This window comes from Grammomys surdaster, unplaced genomic scaffold, assembly GCF_004785775.1.
Source record: "Grammomys surdaster isolate TR1022 unplaced genomic scaffold, NIH_TR_1.0 64, whole genome shotgun sequence".
NCBI lineage: Eukaryota > Metazoa > Chordata > Mammalia > Rodentia > Muridae > Grammomys > Grammomys surdaster.
The window spans coordinates 2159416-2170300 of NW_021604566.1; the positions used below are offsets into that span (position 1 = coordinate 2159416).

General features: G+C 37.9%; 1 non-coding gene across 1 annotated transcript; it reads left to right on the forward strand.

Annotated features, from left to right (window-relative positions):
* The first annotated feature begins 4069 nt into the window (after positions 1–4069).
* Positions 4070–4231, forward strand: LOC114623873. The gene has a single exon (XR_003711840.1). It is a non-coding gene; the product is annotated as a U1 spliceosomal RNA (small nuclear RNA).
* The last annotated feature ends 6654 nt before the right edge of the window (positions 4232–10885 follow it).

The window sequence follows — 10885 nt, forward strand, 5'->3', positions numbered from 1 at the left end:
AAGAACAGGACCTGGATAGATATCTTAGGAGTTAAGAACATTCCAAGTCTGGACTGTAGTTTGGCTTCCAGATCCCATGCCAGGCAGCTCACAACTGCCTGTAACTCCAGCCCCAAAGATTCTGACACTACCTTCTGGCTCACACACACACACACACACACACACACACACTAAAATAAAACTTAAAGGATTGTAGCCTTTATATTTACCAACAATGTACTCTCAGATAAAGAAATCAGAGAAAAAATATCTCATTCATAATAGCTCCAAATTTTTTAAACATCTAGGAAGATGCCTAACCAAAAAGAAAAATACTTCTACAACCAAAACTTCAAGATCTTGAAAAGGGGCAATTAAAAAGGATACTGGATGACAAAAGAAAAAAAAAAACTTTCCGTGACCCTTGATTGGCAGAATTAATGTTGTGAAATCTGTACTACCAACATTAACCTATATTTTTAATACAATACTATCAAAATTCCAATGTTATATTTTACAGATCTAGAGAAAATAATCCAAGAATACATATAGAAATATGAAAGATGACAAAGTTCTAAAGACTAAAACCACAGCTGGTTGTGCTAATACCTGACCTCAAATTATGCAGCAGAGATATGGTGAAAAAGGCAACCTGGTACTAACGTTAAAATGATCGGGTCGATCAACAGAACAAAATGGAGGATCTGGAAACCAGCTGACAGAATCATGGCCTCCTAATAGTTGACTAAGGAGGCAAAAGTGTGCAGTGGAGGGAAGCTAGCCTATTCAACAAACAATCCTGGCAAAGCTGGATATCCATCAACAAAAGAATGATTTTAGACTCATATCTTTCAGCTTGTACAAAAGTAGCTCAACTAGATCAAAGACCTTTATGATTTTGGATGAGAGCAGAGGAAGTACCCATCCTAACACTAGGGTAGATAAGAACTGTCTCCCAGTACTAAATAGCACAGGAAATGTTTCCCATGTATCAGTAGATGGGACTATATGAAACCATTATCATCTGGACAGCAAAGATGACCATCAGCAGAGCACACAGACAACCTACAGAATGGGAGACAACCTTTACCATCATATGTCAGACTAGGGGCTAATATACAGTATTTACAAAAAAGAAAATTAACCCTGCAGAAATCAAATACCAAGGATACAAAACTGCCAATTACTAAACAGGTTAGTTAACAGCATGGTTTTCTAAAGAAGGAACACAAATGGCCAATAACTATTTTTAAAAATGTTCAACATCCCTAATCATCATGGAAATACAAATTAAAACACTTTGAGGTGCAGTGTCACATTAATGGTTCTGGCCCATTGGGTAGTTTATGCCAAAGTGAATCTATTCTGTTTCTTCCACTTCTCCCTGTTCTTTCAGTCTGTCAATAACAAAGGGCTTTACTCTATGTTCATTCAACACTACATAAAACATGGTATGGAAAAAGAATGAGGAATCTTTTGTCTAAACTCATTTTTGTTTTTTTTTGTTTTTTTTTGTTTTTTTAGCCAGAGTTTTATAAGGGAAGAAATTGTTTTACCAATCCCCATGGATCCATAATAATAGCACTCAAAACAAATAGTTGTTATCAAATACACACACAAACACATAAACACACACACATACACATGCACACACACAATGTTCTAGATTAGAAGCAAAGATGAGTTTATAGCTTAAGATTATGTGTTTACCTTCATCCCAGGGTAAAGTTAAGATTGGTTGCATTGCTTTCTGTAAGGTAGGAAAGCTGATTGAGCACACCCTTTTAAATGCTCTCAAAGTACATTGTCAACTTGGCTGGAATGTTAGCTAAAATACAGTTTCTAAAAATTAGAGTTATTCCCAGAAAAAAAGTTATTTATTTCCATACTTTGAGGCACCACCTCTCCCCAGTAAGAAGGGATATTATCAAGAAATCTGACAACAAATGCTGAAAAATATAGGAAAAGAGAAACATTATTCAAGCAAACTAATATAATCACTATTGAAATAATTTTGGAGGTTTCTCAAAAATTTAAAAATAGGTATGTTAAGCCTTAGGTAGAATGTTAAAGCCTAGATAATTATTATCTGTCTAGCCTGCCATTTTGTGCTGTTACTAATGTCATAAGAAAACTTTCTCATATGCTTACTGCTGTTACTAGGATGTTCTGTGCTTTGATGTTCTTGGAAACCAATCACAGAGGAAGTCAGTTAGAACTGCTTTGTATAGTTATCGATAATAAGTTTGGTCCTGCATTATCCACTCAGCAGTAATTCCTGCACCTATGTATTATCTTTTTATACATATTTTGCTTTGGTATTTTCCTTTATAAGCTTCCCCTAGAATGGATCCCAACATAAGAGAGACACCTACACCTATTTCGAATAAAATGCCCATTTTGAGTAGGGGTCAAATAAATTTTAAATTCCCAAGATATCTCTGGGAATTGGCATCCTACATGGCAGAAAGTGACATGTACATGGGTAACTGATAATCTGGTTAGCAAGTTAAGACATAAATATTAGATAATACAAGTACTATCCTGGTTGAGAAGTTAAGACATGAATGTTAGACAAAGCAACTCCTCTGCCACAATGAATATCCCAACCAGTGGGGATAGGATAAGAATTGTAGAACCACATTATATATTCCAGATACAGTATTTGCCAAAATGCCACAAGAATGGTCTGTAGGCCACTTACTAATATTCTTTCACTTTGAAACCCTTTGATCCAGGCCTCCATAGTCCTAAGGCCCTCAACCCTACAGTCTTCCATGATCCTACGAGGATGACCCATTAATCCCCTTCTTAGAGCTTTGAACCATGTTTCTAGCCATATTTCCAAAGTCTTCCATATTCCTCCATACAAAACTATGGCCAATCCTGTCACAGAATTACCCCACTCCTGGTACCAACTCCTATCTTAGTTACTATTGCTGTGAAGAGATACCATGACCAAGGCAACTCTTATAAAAGAAAACATTTAATTGGGGCCTTGCTTACACTTTTAGAGGTTAGTCCATTATATCATTATAGTAAGCAAACAGGCATAATGCTGGAAAAATAGCTGAGAATTTTATATACTAATCAAGCAAAGAAAGTCACACACACACACACACACACACACACACACACACACACACACTCCAGGCCTGGAGTTGGCCTGGCAACACAAATTCTTCAACAGGACATACCTCCTAATCCTTTCCAAACAGTTCTACTAACTGTGAAACAAACATTCAAATAAATGAACCTATTGGGGCCCTTCTCATTCAAACTACCACAAAATTGTTAAGGATTGAAGGTAGGTCTTTATACACGGTGAGAAAGCACTCTACTACTAAGCCATATTCCCACCCCTCTCTTTGCTTTTCATTAAGAAACAAGGTCTCATTTCATTGTCTAAGCTGCTCTTGAACTCACTCTGTAGCTTCCACAGTTATTAAACAGGTGATCTTCCCACTCCAGATACCAAACTAACTAAGATTACAGGGCTTATACCCATGAAATATGACTGTAACAGCTCTTTCTAGTATCATTCCACAGGAAGATAAAGAAGTTTGAAAGATTTTGAAGGAACTGCTATTGGATATGTACACACACCACACATACACACACATACAGAGAGAGAGAGAGAGAGAGAGAGAGAGAGAGAGAGAGAGAGAGAGAGAGAGAGAGAGCTAATAATACATTCTGTATAACAGAATATAGTCAAGCTATATTTCAGAAGTCAATGATTGGGATAAGAACTGGAAGGATTTGAGAAATGAAATATTGAAAGATGCTTTTACAATGGTTGAACATTCTATGACTAATAGCCAAAGAAAATATAAAAATTTGGATGTGGACAAAGAAGACAAGAACAGAAGAGGAAAAATAAACAAATTACTTTTAAATTTTTTAAAAAGCCACAGCAGTAGCCACCATGTTTCAGATCTCATATTTATCTTTCCAATAGTCATATCCAGAACAGTCATATCCAGAACACATATCCCAGAGAAATCCTACAGTCACCTCAATAGATGCAGAAAACGATTTTGACAGAATCTAACATTATATTAAAGCTTAGAAGACAGTTAGAAAAGAAGTACTTACCTAGCAGGGAAGCCATCATCATGGGGTGGTTTTTCTCGGGCAAGGCTTACCTATTGCATACCAGATATTCTGACCTCTGCAATTTCCCAAAGGGGGAAACTTGTCTGCATAAATCGTGGTAGTTGGGGATAGCATGCATTTTTACTATCCTTAAAAAAAAAGAAAAGAAAAGAAATCTGGAAAAGGAACGTATTCAAATCTGGGAAGATGACTTGGTGAGTAAGAATGCTTGACAAGTCTAGCACCCGTGTAAAAAGCCAAATATGACTGCATGCACATGTGACCATAACAGTGGAAAGGCAGAGAAAAGTGTATCACGGGGGCTTGCTGGTCACTAGCTCTATGGGAAAAGTAGTAAACTCCATCTTCAGTGATAGATCTTTTCTCAAGAGAATAAGGCAGAGAATGATAGGAGAAGGAATCCAATACCCTCCTCTGGACTCCACATATGAACACATAGACACATGCTTGTACACCACACACACACACACACACACACACACAAAGAGAAGGGACATTTTAACGTTAGTAGATCCTGTGTTAAAAAAAAAACTTATGTCAACTTTATAATAAACAGGAGAACATTTCCACTACAATCAGAAAGAAGATAAGGAGGGGCACTTCCTATTCTATTCTTATTCATATAATTCAAGAAGCTTTGGTTAAAGTGGTAGGATAAGACATGAAAATAAAGGGAAAACAAATAGGAAAAATAAAGTCAAAATATCTTTACTTGTAGATGATTCTATTCTCTGTATAAGAAGACTTAAAGCATCCACCAGAAAACACTTAGAGTTGACACTTTCATCAAAGTAGCAATATATAATATTAACATACAAATAGGTGGACCGACTGTTCCTAAATGTTAATAACAAGGAGGCTGAGGAAGAAAGTAGAGAAAACCTTTATTCACAATTGCCTCAATAAAATAAAATAAAAATTAAATCTAACCAATGCAATAAAAGACTTTTAGCATGAAAACATTGAAATAACTGAAGAATGAAACTGAAGAAGACAGCTACAGATGTAAGGGCAACCAATCCTTAGGAACTGGAGCAATCAACATTGTGAAAATGGCTATCTACCAAAGGCAATCTACCAATTCAGTGTGATTCCCATCAACATTCTAACCCTATCCTTCACAGAAATAGAAGGAACAATTCTCAACATTTATTTGGAAACACTAAGGATCTCAGATAGCCAATGTAATCCTGAGCCAAAGAAGTAACAGCCATACCTAATTCATATTCTACTGCAGAGCCATGTATTCTTTAGCTTGGTTCCTGGGGAGATGTACGAAATTGTCACTCACCACAGATAGGAAACTAATGAAAGACAAAGTAATGAGATTAGATAATACAATTTGATGAGGCACTGAGTTTACTGAAGCTGTTTGCAAGAATACAGGCAACTCAAGTACAAATGCGTTACTGAAACATCCCACTCTACCACCAGCATGAGGGACAACACGTAAAAGCTGGAATGATGCAGCTCTTTGAACAACTTGAGGACATCTCTCTTGGTTAGACAGTCTCCTCTCCTTAGGGGCTTTTACTGTTTACATAGACTTAGGGAGCCTTGTGAATCTGGTACATTTCAGGGACTTCCTGAGATTTGTGAGCTATTGACTTTCAAGAGTCTTAAGGAGCTTCAGTTCAGAAGTTTCTGAGTCTTCAGGAGCATCCCTGGAGGATAGAATGCTTCAGCTCTGGAAGAAATTGCTACACCATACCATATTCTTGCTATACCATACCATATTCTTGCTACACCATACCATAGTAACAAACACAAAATAGTGATACAAAGCTAGACACTGGATTCTTGGAATAGAATAAAACAGCCTCAGCTGCCTCATTTACTTTTTATATAAAGATGCCAAGAATACACATCAGAAAAAAGACAGCCTGTTCAGCAAATGGTATTAAAGAAACTAGATAGCCACATATAAAATAAAGTAAATCCTTATCTCTAACCCTACATAAAAAACCATTCCCAATGTATCAAAGGCATTAACATAAGACTTGAAACTCTAAAGCTTCAAGAAGAAAGACGAAGCACTTCTAGATGGAAGTGCAGGCAAGAACTTTTTGAATAGAACCTCAGTTACTCAGGAAATACGGCCAATAATCAACAATCTGGATATTGGAAAATTAAATATTTTTTGTGCAGTAAAGGAAACAGTGAAGAAACAACCCATTTAAAAAAGAAAATGTTTGCTAGTTTCATGTCTAGCAGAAGACTAACACCTAGAATACACAAAGAGCTAAAATAAATAAATAAATAAATAAACTAAACAAAAAGACAACCCAATAAATAGACTGGCTAATAAAGAGAATTCACACACACACACACACACACACACACACACACACACACGAAATGCACAAAGCCAATAAACATACTTAAAACTAAAACTGTTCAACTCCACAAATCATGGGAGAAGTGCAAATCAAACCTCCATGGAGATTCACACATACTCCAGTGAGAATGTCAGTCATTAAGAAACAACACATGCTGGCACAGAGGGAACACAAAGAGAGGCCTCGTGCACTGGTGCTAGTGGGAATGTAAATCGGCCCAGCCTTTGTGGAAAACACTTATGGCGCTTCCTCAGACGTCTAAAAATAGACCCTTACATCAATCAGCTGCACCGCTCCAGGGCATTTATCTGGGGGTTTCCAAGTCAATATTGTGTAGACGCCCATCAGTTGTTACTGCGGCATCATTCACAGCAGTGACGTAATGTCACCGTTACATGAGAAGACACGTGGTTCACCCATCCAAGGGAATATCGTTTAGCCGTAAAAAAGAATGTAGTTTGTGTCCACTTACAAGAGAGTGGACAAAACTGGGGCAAAAATCACATGAAGTTAAGTCAGCCTCAGAAAGGTGAATATATGTTTGCTCTCGTTTGTGGTTATCTACCCTTGTTTGTGGTTGTCTACTTTTATTTGTGGTTGTGAATAAATTTTATATAATTGCATAAAAATATGGTTGAACACACTGAATGAAAGTAAAAGTTGAAGTGTCTAGAAGAAAGTGGAGCTAATGGGAGTCGGGAGGAGAGAGGTGGGGAAGGGAGGATGGGGCAGAGTGGATACGTTCAACAAACAACACACACCTGGAAGAAAATTAAATAAACATGTATGTATATAAATATCTCAAAATTAAGCTTCATTTTTTATTTTAACACAATATTAAATTTAACACATGGGTGGTTCAGCTCATTCAGGCTGAGGAGCTGCAAATTTAAATCTTCTTACATCTGTTTGCTCCAGCCATCTGCATAATAGTAACATTTTAGAAGACCAGTATGTGGGACTGAATCATTTTGTGACACTATAAAAATAGAACCGAGGCAAGAATAGCAGGCCTCCACATTTTGTGTAAAATTAAACCCTACTTTTAAAATCTGAGCAACTAATTTACATCTCTTTACCTCTTAAATAGCTCTTGTTGAATGTTCAGATTTAGAACAGGTTTTCAGACCTGTTGCTATGCGTTTAGCCTGTGTATAGTTATTTAAACTATTCACAGTTCTTTCCATTTTAAATAGCACTCTCTTTCATTTTCCTTTAATTCAAGAGTTAGAAATAATTATACTCTGAACAAATTCTTCCTTAAAAACATGGTGTCTGTTCCTGAATCATTTGAGACTCTTAATTAGAAATGTAGAAAGCCAGCTCATGTAGTTTAAATGAAGAGAGGGGTTGCATCGGCTCCTATCTCTAAACTGGGGATGATAAAGATTAAAGACTCATAATCTTCCTGGGAGTCACTACCTCCTATTTCTGTTTCTCTATGTCCCAGCAGCTGAAGGTGGACTTGAACACGTGACAGGAGGCATACTGCCCACACCTCTCAGCATACATCCTCAGGGCTCTGCACCAGGAAAGGATGCAAACCCTGTCCCACATCAACTGTGCCAAATCTCACTGGAAGAGTGATGACGTCATACAATGAATGGTGGCTGTCCCTACAACCACATAATTTAAAGGAAGCTTTGGAGGAAATAAAAGACTTATGAGCAGGAAAAAAGAAAGAGCTAACTTTAATTATTAATAGAAAATGTAAACAGAAGCATAGGTTGAGGAGAAAATGCGCTCTTTAAATCAAATGTACTTTCCTCCCTCAAGAACTCTGATTAAGGGCTGGAGAGATAGTTCAGTTAATAAACTGCTTGCTACATAGGCACAGGGGCCTGAGTCAAATCCCCAGAGCCCAGGTTAAACGGCCAGGTATGGTGGTGTGTGCTTGCACCCCTATTGCTGGTGGGACCAGAGAGAAGCAGATCCCTGAGGCCAGACAAGACTGCCTGGTGAGCTCCTGGCTAGTTAGGGACTGTGTCAAAAGTCAAGACTCGAGAGGATTGACACCTGAGGTTGTTCTTGGACCTCCACATCTATGTACATAGAGGTTTACACACCCACACATACATTTGCACGCACCTGGACAGGCACCTGTGAACTTTCTTTAATACACCACAGCACTTGGAGTGTTTGTGACTTCTGTAGAAACAAACCAAAGAACTGTATAGCTAGTGCTTAGCGTTGTACCCAGAATGCAGGTGACTAGGGAGTGTTAGCTGAATTGAGCAGATAAACAGACATACAAATTATCTCCACACAGCTAGGGAAGCATCGGTAACACTGACCTAGTCACAGACACACTAGGGACCTCCCAAACACATACCCTGACTCTTCTACTAGAATTGAAGACTTGTCTCAACTGAAGAATAATGAGTAATGTAGAAAAACTTCTAGTGATTCAGCAGAGCTATGTGTTTTTCATCCTTCTTCCTGGATATAAGACAAGGCCTCTATTCTCAGACCCCATATATTCAGGGTTTTAAATATAGCCATGTGGCTATGCTTTTTACAAATTAAATGGTTGCTATTTATGAGATAGGATTTGACATTGCCTCTTTCTGTCTACTGGGACCCAAACTAACCATACTGGGACCACAGCGGTGACAGTAGGTTAGGAAAAAGTGAGTCCTGACATCAGCATGTATGGCTTGCCCTGCAAGTATATGGAGCAAGATGAATCTTTGTTCATGGTGGATTTGATAGCATGTGAAAAACAAAAACTTAGCTCTAAAGCTACTAGAAGGTTAGTTAGGTTTCCTTGTTTTGGAAGCTGACTCAGTGAACTGATGCTCCTGCAAGACCAGAACCTGTGTCAAAGACGTTGTAGAAAGACCAAGAGTCAAGATTATCTGGTGATGAACCCACCTTTATATTGCTGTGATAAACACTAAAAGCAACTGGGAAAGGAAAGGATTATTTGGCATTTTATATTCAGTGTGTCATTGAGAGAAAGCAAGGCAGAGAGTCAACTAAGGAACCTGGAGGCAGGATCTGAAGCACAGAGCATGGAGGAGCACTGGTTACTTTCATTAATTAAGAAAACACTCCATAGACCTACCTGTCTTGAGGCCAAGGTGATGGAGACATTTTCTCATTGAAGTGACTCAAGTTTATGTGAAGATGACAAAAACCTAAGTAGTACATCTGGACTGTATTTCACCTTTTTGTTTTGTTTTTTTTTTTAAATATTTATTATTTGTATGTGCATGCATGTAGGTCAGAGAACAACTTGGAGGCAGCCCTCCAACCCTCAGAGGGTCTGGTCTCTTTATTAACCACTTCTCTATAGTAGCATCCCTTTGACTATCTGGTAAAATCCTTTGGTATGTATTAACTTAGCAGAACACAAACTTCCATCAAATGAAAGACTAAGAATTCATCAGATAATATCTGAGACCCTCAGTGAGACACCACCCTCTGGCCATTCCACCACCGTTTGCTGTATCCCACCTATCTGATGTCCTTACTGCTGTTTTGGTAAATGCCTCAGTTCCTGACAATCTTTTCTCCTGGGACTATATAAATTCACAGAGCACAGACCTTGTACCTGCTTTCCTGGACTATATTCACTCATGTTCTGCTCAGAAAAACAAAACAAAACAATCTTTAATTTACTTTGGAGCCCAAGTTTGGTTTTATGTCAATGACATCTTATCCAGACTTTAAAATATGAAAAGATTGCACAACTGGGGAAACTCAAAAGGACTTGCTCAGAAAACATTTGAAAACAGAAGAGGAGGACAGGCTGGATGTGGGCTGCCAGAAGGGGCTTGGTGAGAATGAAGGCTGCCTCAGGACTGAGCAGGAGAAGGCTTGGGGCTAAGAAAGGACTGCAGGAGAGGCAATTCAAGAAACAGACATTTTTCTTATGACTTCTCAAATACATGAAAAAGATTTAAAATGCTTTTAAATTATTCTTGGTGACCACAGTCTCGTCACCTTAGATCTGATACAGAGTAAATGGATGGCCCTCAGCTGGCTCATTAAGTAATCTCAGGTGGATTTCTGTAGGAACTGAGTCAGCGCTTTTTCTTATATGGTTTAGAATATTAAATTGTTCTGGAAGTTTAATTTTTCTTCTTGGGTCAAAAAAGATTTGTACCTTAGATATAGGTAAAATGTAGCCATTTGGAAGAATTAAAACATTGTTACGTCCTGTTGTTCACTGTCCTTTTGTTGCCCTCAGAATGTTTTGAAAACTTTCAAACCTGCAAAGAGTTGAAAAATAATAAAATATAACCAGATAGGTCCTTTACCCAGCCATCTCCACTGTTGAGTGTGTATGTGCCTGTGTGTGTGTGTGTGTGTGTGTGTGTGTGTTTCTCTTTCTCCCTATCTCTCTTATTATATAATAACTGTTATTATAATTAAGTGATTTTAGAATGAAGATCAGGGTTATAAGTCTATGTTTTCACATTCTGCTTTGTGACACTGAGTTA